This window comes from Cupressus sempervirens, chromosome 3, assembly GCF_028749045.1.
Source record: "Cupressus sempervirens isolate cs-2001-9-10 chromosome 3, ASM2874904v1, whole genome shotgun sequence".
Taxonomy (NCBI): domain Eukaryota; kingdom Viridiplantae; phylum Streptophyta; class Pinopsida; order Cupressales; family Cupressaceae; genus Cupressus; species Cupressus sempervirens.
In genome coordinates, this window is record NC_143120.1 from 1,105,706,191 (window position 1) to 1,105,719,539 (window position 13,349).

The window sequence follows — 13,349 nt, forward strand, 5'->3', positions numbered from 1 at the left end:
TTTTTTTATAATATTTTATTACTTTTTAAATATTCATGCACACTTCTTGCAATTTAAAATATCTTTATTAAATTAATTTCTCTCTCTCTTTAATTAATTTTTGAAGCATTTTTTATAAAAATATTTATTAACTTAAGTAATAATGATATTTAGCATTTATTTAAAAGTGATGTCCTAAATATATTATTATTAAATTAAATAAATATTATTACGCTCCAAAATTAGAACTATAACTTTATCTTTAAAATTTAATTCTTTTATTTAATTAATTTCTCAATTAAATAAATATAATTAAATATTGAAATTATCTTAATAATTTTCCATTAAATTAAATCATTAAATATTCTCTTAATTTGATTTAATTAACAGAGAAATCACCATAGACCCACAAGATGAACTATGAAACCTCATCATAAAATACAACATACTAGATCAAACTCAAGGGTTATAATCACGAATTTGTGTCATACGACAAATTCAGAAGGTAGATAACTTAGATACTTGCCCTACAATTTAAGAAAAATGGTTTTAAGGATAGGATTCAAACTCAAGAGTTATCTCCCCTCTCTTACCTTTGAGATATTGTGATAGGGTATGCTCATCTTGGTAATTCAGGAAATTCGATACCCGATACCTACAATCTGTATAAAATTCACATATGTACAAACACATATATTCTAAACTAAATAGGCAATGGTAGGAAGTGGTGCATCGTGTAGATCTCGTGCAATGTCCCCTTTTTAAATTTCCTTCAAATCGCTCTTAATTTTCAATTTAAGGTTTTATGAATAACTTCAAGTCTTTATTCTATGCTTGGAAAACTATAGAATTTGTATTTATTTCTCAAGGATATCCAAATCCTCAAATAATAATATATAAAATGATAACTATGCATTAAATATATCTGAAATTAGGAATATCTCCTAATAATAATTTGACTTATATTCCTCTCTTATTCATTGATTTATGATTCTACAATTTTATTGGTAAATCACCTTATAAACTTATTATCAATACCTTCTTACCTATAGATCTCCCTATAAACTTGATCCTCTTTCAATTCCCCCCAACAATCATATATGTTTTGGTCTTCAAAACATCTCAGCTTTCATTCACATTGGATATGCTCTATTATCTTCATTCCACATCTCATCTTATGCCAATTTGACTTTGATGGTGATGTTATCCTATCATACCACGTTCTTTCTATTAGTATTTACATGGAACCCCTCTTGGAGCTCATACCTCCTTTTTCTTAATATGCTTGGTCTTCCTTACGCCCACTTGATTCGGTTAGTCTGCTTTGGTGCCATTCTTAGCAATGCTCCTGCCACATTTTTTTATTGAACTGAATATTCAAATGCATATGTCCCTTGATCCACGTGTGTTTCCTCCTTCCAATTCCCAATCCTTATGCATGTAAATGATGGTATCTTATGTCATCGGTGCACTGTGGTCGTACCTTATTTTACTAGTGTGGAACCTAACTAAGATTGTTGTTGCGCTCCACACTTTTTGCTTTAATGTGAATCCCTACCTGATCTTTTATTTCTTTTCCTTCATATTCCTTAATGTGATTCGATCAAAGTCATTCGATGGTGTTCTTCACTTTAAATCCGATTCCTTTCTTCTTTATTTGTTCTTTAACTACCCACATAAATATCACTGACTAGGTTTTGGAAAGGTGTGAGTGAGAGGATGTGTCTTGTGGTATGGTTTGTTTATTGATTTGTTCAATGAATATGTTATTTTATTATATTTGTTGTGTGTGTTGAAAATATATTGAATTTGTATATAATAAAGGTGCTTGAATATAATTTATGAGATATAGTTTGTAAGAGTTGTATTTAAGCTCATATATCGCTATATAATATTTAAATATATTTTAGACTATTTACCTTTGTATCCATATTGTACTATCATTAGTTATTGCACCATATTTATTAATAGATATTTAATATATTTATTATTTACATTTATTAATCAATTCATTATTAATAGTATTTATATTCAAATGTGATAATAGTTAAATAATTATCATCTTATTGGTTGATAATGTAATTATAATATTTATTTATTCTTGTATCATATTATTATTATTTATTTATTATTAAATTATATGTCAAAATAGGGATATCATAGTCCTCCCCCCTCGAATTTGCTTGTCTTCAAGAAAAATCATTCGTACACAAGTTTCTTCATAGATAAAAACATATAGAAGGCCTAGAAAATTTTAGGAAATATACATCTTTTAATGAATGAAAACACGAAGTAGACAGATGAAGACATGAAGCATACACGATGCAGACACATTCTACATTCTTTATTGATTTATTTCTCATAATGAAATAGAGGAAATAAATTGATTTACAAAATATACTTCCCTAGTATGTTTTATTGATCATGAATCTTGCAAGAAAAAATAATCGTTAGCATGTACATGTATATAATATCTCCGAAGAAAAGATGAGCAATGATAAATTAGTTCTAAACCAATATCCTACCAAGCCCAAGAGCAAAATTTTGGCCCCCTTGGCCTCAATGGAAGATATCAGTCATCCAATGAGGTGGTTTACTTGGCAAATTCATAATTGAACTAAGTTAACATGGTGTCAAATTTTTCTTAACTTGATCAATCTAAGCCCAAGAGAAAAAGCTTGGCCCTCCTGGCCTTGATGAAAATATTCTATCATTCCATCAAGGTGGTTTACTTAGATGTCCATCTTAACATTGTCTTCCCAATCTAAGCCCATGTTAGTACCCAATATGGACATGGTTTTAAAACTTGTAATTTGTGTTTTCGAACCACTTTGAACCTTAGTTCAAAGTAGTTCAAAATGGTTTAGTGGTTCAGATGATCCATCTTGTAGGTTCAATTCAAGCAAAATTCAGACTCATGGTTCAAAGTGCAGAATGGTCGACTTAGAAAAGTTCACAATTCATGATCAGTTTTCATCAGTTCAGTAATTGCAAAGGTTCAGTGAGTTTGATGTTTCAAAGGTTCAATAGTTCGAACTTCAAGTGCAGAGTCTTGAACCACTTCGAATTGAAGTTCGAAGTAGTTCAGATTAGTTCAAAATAGTTCAATTTGTTCATGCAGGTTTAATGATCTATTTTGAGAGGTTTATACTTACATTTCAGTGGCTTGGTTTCAATGATTCATTTCCTAGGTTAGAATTGCAGTTTGTTATCCTACAAAATTGGAAGCTCCATGATACAAAGTTCATATTATGGTCAAGTTCAGAGGTTCAACATTCAGTTCACTGGTTCAGTATGTTCAAAGCATAGGTTCAACCAAAGAGCACTAGAGAAAACTATTGGAATTATACATTTAAAATGAATATTGATATTCCATCTAATGTACTCGATGAAGGTTCTAGATGCTTTTCTATTGCATATTAAACAATGAGAACACAACATTAATGAGGCAACAATCAACCATATGCCAATGGGAAAACATGAATGTAAAAGAATAGACTATACCACTCAGAGCTCGTGGTTTTAGAAGATGAATGCATCTATTTGGAGCCAAGGAAATATATATTTAACATAAATGGTCTAACATTTCTATATGTTATCAAATGGTTTGTATTTTGAATAAAAGAAAATAGATCAAGATTTGTTGAAATTGGATGTTTGTTGTTCCAGAAAAATAGTCTTAGTTCTAGGGCCATAACTCCCAACTCCACCGTTGGATCTTTCTGAAATTGAAATATGTTGGACATAATCAAGATATCTAAATTCTCACCAAAGTGATCTCAACAATTCAGTTTGGTTTGTGAGATATAGTTGACTGTGTGCAAGTCTATCAGAATTATCCAGAACAGCCACAAATGCAAATGATGGAAAAATAGTCACAGGGGTTATATCTAATAATCCAACCTTTTTATTGGGATAAATTTTGGATATGTATGGCCAAACTTAGTTCTCAAAATCCTCTCCAAAGATTATTTTCAGATTAATTATTGATCAAAAGTTACAGGTGTTTGAGTGCAATACTGTCAGATCAGCAATGACAGTAACAAATGCAGATGACAGGAAAATAAGTCTTGTTTTGGGGGCTCTATCTCCTAATCCAACTATTGGATCAAGGTAAATTTTGGATATGTTTTAAAAAACCGAATTCTATAAAATGTCTCCAAGCAGTTTTTCTTGATTATGTACAGATCAAAAGTTATAGGTATTTTAGTGCAACACTATCAGATCAACACTTTGTCGCCAACAAATGCCACCTATCCATCCATATATCATAGAGGCTCTCATAAAGTGCTTAATTAAATGTAGCTAAAGGGAAATCTTGAAATGTTTTAAAAGTCTTGAAAGCTATTTAACATAGTAGGATATTATAAAGATGAAAGGCCATTGAAAATAATCAAATTTGTGGTAAATTTTATCTTATAAAGAAATTTTTTTAAAAAGTTAAAGGAGAGGTCATGTTATAAAAGATTGGAGTTGATCTAATACCCCGGGAAGATGAAAAGATGGGTTTTCTTTCAAAGAATCAGTTACTCAAACTGAAAAGAAACTAAAAATAGGAAAGATAAAGATGCCAGTAGCAAAGACAGCGAGGGTTCCACTTTCTTTTCTGAGCTAGAGACTTTGGGCTGCAGAACAGAGGAGTTTGATGGAAAGTTTTATTTTGTATTTGCTGTGAGAGAGAGCAGAGTTTTGTTTTATTTTATGAACTGTGAGTTGGAAAACAAGGGATATTTTGATTTTGAATGTAAGCAAGGGGGAGGGAATTCAGTTTTCCTTTTAGGTATTGATTCAGATGCATAATGTAATGAAAACTTTTTTGTTTCTGCATTTTTAGAGGAGGGAAACTCGGGAGATAGTTGCATACCAGAACTTTGAGTCTTGGCAGTTTTCTTTCCACTGATCATTATCTTTATATGACTTTCAATTTTCTCTAAACACATTTGTGTCATGACTTTTTGAATATATTTGATTCCAAAGTGTCTTTAGAGCTTTGATTCTTTGCTTTCTTAGGCTTTATTCTCTTTGTATTGCTGCATGCAAATGGACTTTGAGTCATTTGTTACCTATTTTCTTGTATTCTTTTTAGCTTTATGCATCTATGTTGTATTTACAGATAGGTGTTTGAAATCCTTTTGTGTTTTTTGGTCAAAAGCATCCATACTTGATTCATTGGATATCTCACATGGAGAGCTGTACTCAATAAAATTCAGAGGAAGGTTATCAATCCAATGATAACCTATCCAACTGTTGGTGCCTATTAGTCCTTTCACTTGGGCATTCAGGGTTAGATTTGCACACATTTTCTTGAAGGATAATATGTTCACTAACAACCCAATAGAAAAATTTTGGCCCTCTTAGCCTTAACAGCAACACTTTGGCATCCATCAAGGTGGTCTACTTAGATGAAAATTCTTTTCTTCTTAAATATCCTACCTAAGCCTAAGAGAAAAACTTTGGCACTCTCGGCCTTGATGGTAGCACCTTGGCATCCATCAAGGTGGTCTACTTAGGAGGTAATTTGATTCACTAATTATTATAGTCCTTTTTATTACATATATATAATCACCACTAAAATTGTAGCTCATCCAATTCTTGTCGGTCATTTGCATCTTCATTACTCCCTAGATTAAATTTGGGTCTCTTGTTCAGTTTTCACTTTTCTTCCTCATCAAGTATGGTGTCTATCTTTTGAACTTGGCTTCTCTTTCCACATATGTTTCCTAGTTCCCAACTTTCCTTGCAATGAAAGCATAATTTTTTTCTTTTTAGTTTGTCACAATAGTTCTTGAGCTCTCTTCTAGATTCATGGCCATGTTCCCATGGTTCCTTGCAATGGTAACATAGCTCATTTTTCTAGAATTCCTTAGAGTGATTTCTTTCTCTTTCATAATGTTTGGAATGTGTGCTCAGTGCATGGTTCTTGGACCTATCCTTCAATTGGTGTGTATCAAATTTTAATGCCTTTTGGATGGCATCTTCTAATTTTTTTCATTCATGTGCTCCTATTATGCTCTTGATTGATTCCTTAAATCCATCTATAAATAAATAGGTGAGTCTCTTTTGTGATATTTCAAGTACCATGCTGATAACCTTTCAAATTCCCTAGCAAATTTCATCACTGATCCCTCTTGTCTAAGTTGGGTTAATCTTTTGAAGTACCATTTTGCATCTATTCGATCAAATAAATTTATGAGTTTTTGGGTGAATTCATCATAACTCTTAATTTTTTTATGTCCCTAGTTGCAGAGTCCATGTTACCACTGATCTTGTGCTACTTCTCTTAAATGAAGGACAACAATTGGATAGCACTTTTTTCTATCATAGGATTTAAGGAAAACATTTGTACCCATGATCGTGTTGTAGTTCTTTCTGTTCTGTTAATTTTTGGAAGACCACTTTATTTATTTCTTCTCTTAATCCCTTCTCTTGGTGCATATGTCTCTTTTTATTGGATAGGGACTTCATTTGGGCATCACAATAATCTTTAAACGATATATTCCTTCTATGTATAGGATCAATTTTTGAGTACTCATTTATAATGTCATTTATGTTATTTACTTCATTTAGCCCATCCTCATCTACTTGTTCTTCTCCAGGTAGAAAAGGGGGTCTTGAGGGTCTATGTTGTGATTATGGTGTATGCAGTTGATTATTATCATCTTTAGATTACTAAGAATTTATATCTCTCCCATTTTTATTTTTATTATGTATGACTTCTAAGAGGAGTCAATTGGTTTCACTTTTCTTAGTTATAGCTCGAGCATTTCTTTCTATTTGTTCTATGAGTTATTTAGTAGTTCAATTTTTTTTTCATGAAAGATTTCAATTCATTGCTTATTTGGTTGTTCATACTGTTGGACTATTTCCTTCCTTCCCTTTTTAACACTCTTTGATCTCTTTGGCATTTTCCCATTAACTACTTTCCACAAGCTGGCAAGAAAGATGCTCTGATACCACTTTTAATGTCCCCTTTTTTAATGTCCTTCAAATTGCTCTTAATTTCCAATTTAAGGTTTTATTGTTAGAATTTTTTTAGAATAATTGAGAGGGGGGGTGTGCATTAGTTACTCAAGGCCCAGATGTCCTATTTAAACTTTTCACTAAGTGTAGTGAACCCATTCAACCATTCATTCATCCAAGCTTTAACTTATCTAGTCAACAAGTTACTGTAAATCAACATGCAAGTATAACACATAAGAAATCAACACATGACACAATGATTTATGTGGAAACACAATTTGGGAAAAACCACCGGTAACATGCTACTCAATTTTCACCCTTCTGAAGTGATGCCCTTTGAAAGGCCTGCCCTGTTAAAGGCTTACAACACACTGTTAAATGTGACCTTAGAGGATTTAACCACCTTGTTAGAAGTGGGCCTGGTTAAAGGACTTTAGAACATTCACTTGGAATGCCACCCTATTAAAAGATTTACAAATGGCTATTAGGACAACTTAAGTCCATAGGATTTTCATATCTAATACAATTACTAGAGAGTATTAGAAAATCTTGACCTCACTACAACATACAACTTATCTTGCAGATCTTAGATCACTTCTCAGCTCATACCCTGGTCTAGCCTTCAATCTCTGCAACTCTTGATAGCATGTCCTCCTTTCAAGCTTTGTCTCTTGAGTCTCCACACTCAATGTACCAGTGCAATCATCTCTTCATGACCACTCGTAGAAGCAGAGGCTCTATGCTCTTCCTTCTCCTAGATGTCACCTCCTTGACACCCTTTCAACCACTTTGTAGACTTGGCTCTTTTGTAGCAACAATGTTAGCAACTCTTTGCTTCTTGGTCTATGACTTCTTAAATAGAAGTCTTGGAGTACCTTTTCCCTCTCGATTTTTCCACTTTTCAATTTCAATTCACATGGATTAGGTAGGATTCATTACATCTAACCCATATTCTGTTTCCTCTAGAAACTTCTTGAATAATCCTTTAGAATTCACCCAAAAATGGCTTACATAGGATTTTGTGTCTCCAACTCATCATCCTTATCTTCCAACTCATTCACAAAATTCAATGTAACCACTATGTCAGTTTAGATTTGGAAAATCCTTATCATTTGAAATAATGCAACAGCTCAGAATTATTGAAATACTAGTGCTCGACACATACCATGTTACTTGGCTTCAACTGTGTTTTTCCTAATGCTCGACACCTAAAGATCACTTGGCACCAACTAAAAATTTTCTAATGCTCAGCACCTAATCTTCGCTTAGCCCATGAAGATCACTCAGCACACACTAGGAATTTCTGTTACTCAGCTTCTACTGAGAATTTGCTCGGCTTCAACTAACTTGCTTGACACCCACTAAAGATCTTAGTTTAAGCTTTGCAAACAACCTTGTTACAACTTCTTCCTCCAATGTTTCTAAGTGTGACCACCCTCTGTATCCTTGAGTATGTCATCAACACATTACTTAACCATTGTCTTAACTAATCCTTGCACTTCATTCCAACATCATAACTCAACCTTTCCCTTAGGTGCTCTTGTTACATCTTGTTGATCAAATCCCCTTCATTAATCAACTAAGTGATAGTACTTGGATCTTATAAGCAAATATCATCCCTACAAAAAGTAGGTTTGACATCAATGACAAAATGATGATTAAAAAAATTCTCTTACAACAATTTCCCTCTTTGATCTTCAACAACAATGAGCTTTTTCAATTAGATTTCCAACAATCTCCCTCTTTGGCATTGATGGCAAACCAAACTGATCAAAAATCAGACTAAACTATTCAACCACAAGCTTACTAGGTTAGAATAGTAAGTCAAATGCCAAAAAACATTGCATCTCCTTTTGTTTCTTCCTCTTTGCTGATGTATCCTTGTTCCTTGTTCTTTCTCCCTCTACATTACTCATCTTTTGCTGTTCTAATCAACCTTTGAAATCTCCCTCTATCCTTATTTGATCAGTTTTATGTTGACCAGTTATATACTTTTCCTTCTTTTCTAATCCTTTATCTTCAATAGTTGTTGATTAGTTGTCTACTTCTCCCTCTTTGACAACAGTGCCAAAGACATATTAGCATCTTTAATATGCAAGTGTAGCTTTTACAAGTTTATTCAATGTCTCCCTCTATCACCTTGCTTGTGACTAATTTTTAGTTTCAACACTTCTACTACTTTAGGCATGGATCCCAAAGTAAACATTTTCTGCATCAATGTATAAAATCTTCAACATTTAGCTTATTTGATGCAAGGCATACTTGCTTTTTGTTTTAAGTAGCCTTAGCTAGGGGTGTCACCCGTAACTTACCTCTAGGATACTCAAAAGTATCTTTTGGTAGTGCTTTTGTGAAGATATCAGCAATGTTAGATTATGGTGACTAATTAGGAAAGTACTGTACATACTTCATAAATAGTGGGGTTCAAAAAAAAATTTGGTCCGTGGCCAACATGGTAGCCGACATATGGCTGACATGTTATAACCCTAAAGCGGTTTAAGACTTGTATAAAAGGGTTTAGGGTTAGGTATTTTCATTATGTTATGATGCGAAATTGGTTCTTGCGGCGGTATTGAGCTATAAGGGATTATGGATTGTAATCAGGTTGTAATCACTAGATTGTAATAAGATCAGACTTGTTGTTTGGTGGACGTAGCCCAGGGATTGGGTGAACCACATTAAATCTTGGTGCCTTCTGTTCATTTTTGTGTGATCTATTATTTTTTGTTATTGGTTATATTTGCATGTAGTTTTTATTTAAGTTCATGGTTTATCCTAACAAGCAATCTGTTTCTTTGAGCTAACATATTTCATCTTCACTTGTTTGTCTTCCACCAGTTCTCTTACATAGTAATACTTAATTGCAATATGCTTAGCTTTAGCATGCATTATTGGATTCTTTGATATGTTAATAGCACTTGTATTATCACAATAAAGTATCATAGGATCAATTACTTCTTCCTTCATAACTTGCAACAAATGTTTGATCCATACAATATTGGTATAGTTTATAGCAGCTACCACATACTCAGCTTCAGCAGTAGACTGTGAGGTGCAGCTTTGCTTTTTTCTTTTCCATGTAGTCAACCTCTTTCCTCAGAAAAGTGCTCCTCCACCAGTGCTTTTTTCTATCATCAATGTTACCTCCCCAATCTGCATCAATGTAGGCTTTCAGTTCAAACTTCTCATTCCTCTTGTAGTACAAACCAAAGTCATGAGTTCCTTTTAGGTATCTTAATATTCTCTTCACTACCATTAAGTGATTTTCTCTTGGATTTGTAGAAAATCTTGCTACTATTCCAACAGCTAATGCAATGTCTAGTCTACTATGTACAACATATTGTAGCTTTCCAATCATTGACCTATACAATGTCTAATTTACTTCAGCAGACTCATCATTCTTGGATAGCTTATGTCTAGTTGCCATTGGTGTGCTGACTGGTTTTGAGTCTTCTAACCCAAATGTTTTGAGTACTTCCTTGATGTATTTGGATTGAGTCACAAATATGCCATGCTTCAACTAATGTACTTGTAATTCAATAAAGAATTTGATTTCTCCAAACACTGACATCTCAAATTCATGCTTCATTTGATCAGCAAAATCTTTGCACCAAACATCTTTTCCTCCAAATATTATATCATCAACAAATATTTTTGATATCAAAATATATTTACCTTCTTTAGCTTTGATGTACAAGTTGTTGTTGTCATTTGTTCTTTGAAATCCTATCTTCACAAGATATTTGTGCAACCTCTCATACCATGCTCTAGTTGCTTGCTTCAATCCATAAAGTGCTTTGTGTAGCTTGTAGACCATGTCCTTGTTCTTCTCATCAACAATCCCTTTGGTTGTTCTATGTAAACTTCCTCTTCTAGTATACCATTTAGAAAAGCAGACTTCACATCCAACTGGTAGACTTTGAAACCTTCGTATTCAGCATATGCAAGTAATGTTCTTATGCCTTCTATTCTTGCAATAGAAGCAAATGTCTCTCCCTAATCCAATCCTTCTTCTTGTGCATAGCTTTTGCAAACTAGTCTAGCTTTGTTTCTTGTTATCTCACCATTTTCATTAAGTTTGTTTCTAAACACCCATTTTGTACCAATCACATTCTTGTCAGCTGGTCTAGGAACTAGAGACCATGTTTTTTTTTTCTCAATCTAATCTATCTCGTCTTCCATGGCTTTATACCAGTCATCATCTTGTAGCACATCTTTCACTATTTTAGGTTCAACCTTACTTAGTAGACATAATTCATTCCTAAGCCTATTCCTTGTCATTGGTCTTGCATCCTTGTCACCAATGATTTGATCTACAGGGTGATGTCTTCTTACATACTTGGCCAATCTGGGTTCAATCCTTCTTTCCATGTTTGATTCTTCAGCATCAGAGTCATTTCATTCTTCTTCATCTAGCATTTCATCATTCCTTTCTTGCATACTATTTTTAGAATCAGAATGTGCATTTTCTACATTATGTAGCTCAGCTTCTGAATGCAGCTCTGCATTCATAGGCTGAGACTCGACAGATATTGTAGTTGGTTGTTGATTCTCAACTTGATTTGCAACATTATCTTCAACTATCATTTCTTCATAGTAGTATACAAAGGATCTATAATCCTCTATTTTCTTTGAATCATCAATCTGAACTTCTGCATGCTCATTAAAATTTACATTTGCACTCTCCATAACTTTGTTAGTGTTAGTATTTAGAAACTTATATGCCTTACTTCTAGTGGAGTATCCAAGAAATATGCCTTCATCACTTTTTGCATCAAACTTGCCATTTCTAGTATCTTTCAGAATATAGCATTTACAACCAAATACTTTGAAATTTTTAACATTAGGTGAATGACCATACCATAATTCAAAAGGTGTTGCATTTGTACCTTTCTTGACTTGAACTCTATTTGGTGTATAGACTACAATACTTACAACTTCTCTCCAATACTTTAGTGCAACATTTTTCTCCATCATCAAGGTTCTAGCACAGTCAATCACTGACCTATTCCTCCTTTCAACAATACCATTCTATGGTGGAGTCCTTGGTGCTGGCATTTTCCTTTTAATATGTTTTTCATTGCAGAATATTTCAAACTCTCTTGATGTGAACTCACCTCCTCTATCTAACCTTAGGCATTTTAGATTCTTTCCTGTTTCCTTCTCAACTCTAGTCAGATACCACTTAAACATTTGGAATGCATCAAATTTTTTCTTTAAGAACATAACAGTCATCACCTTGGAGTAGTCATCCACAAATAGCATTATGTATCTATCTCCTAGGTTGCTTTTGTACTTGTATTAGGCTACATAAGTTTGTATGGACTAACTCTAGTACTTCATTGGAAGTATATGTTTTTCTTTTGAAACTAGACTTAGTCATTTTCCCTAGTTGAAATTGTTTACACATTGTGTTTTTAGGTTTCTTCAACTTGGGAAATCCTCTGACTTTCTTTTTCTTGCTGATGCTAATTAGATTATTAAAGTTAACATGACACAACCTTTTATGCCACAACCACACATCACCAAATCTAACAACAAGACATGTTGCATCTTCCATATCTAGGTAAAATAGATTACTCCTAGTTTGTTCACCTTTTCCTATCAAATTTCCATCAATATCATAGATCTTGGTAGTTTTGTTTCCAAATTCAACTTTGCAACCTACATTTCCTAACTGTAATACACTCAACAAGTTGTAGTTCAATCCTTCAACATAGTATGCATTATCACATGAAATTTTCTCTGTAAGTTTGATAGAGCCTTTTCCTTTGATTTGACATGGGGCATCATTATGAAATCTAACACTATTTCCATCATATTGAGTAAAGGTAGTGAACTTACTTTTTTCTCCTATCATTTGATGTGAGCATCCACTATCTATGATCCACTTGTCATTCTTGTTCACATAGGTAACCAATGTTGTTGCTTCATCTTCATCTTTGTATGATTTATCCTTCATGGCTACATATGCTACTTCATCATCATTCTCATCAGAGTCTTCTTCAACAATGTAGCATCTCTTGCCTTTCTCCTTGTAATCTTTGTTGTCATCTTCCCTTTTTTTCTTGAACTTGTTTCCTTCTTTGTAGTTCTTGTTCTGTGGACATCTTGCAACTATATGACCTACTTCATTGCAATTGAAACATATGATATGCCTTTGAATTTTCATTTACCTCTATAGAATCTCCTAGTCAGTAGTGCTTCTAACTATTCCACATCTTCCTTATCTGTGCTGCTATCACTGGATGCATGTTTTCCTTTTCTTCTTCTCTTGCTTGATGTCTCCTCCTTCATATCTTTTATTGTCATCTTGGCCTTGAAAGTAGATTCAAGATTCTTAGGTCCTTAGTTGTCAAAATTGGATAGCTCAGATGCAGTAAGTCTTCCAACTATTCCTTCAAAGGCTA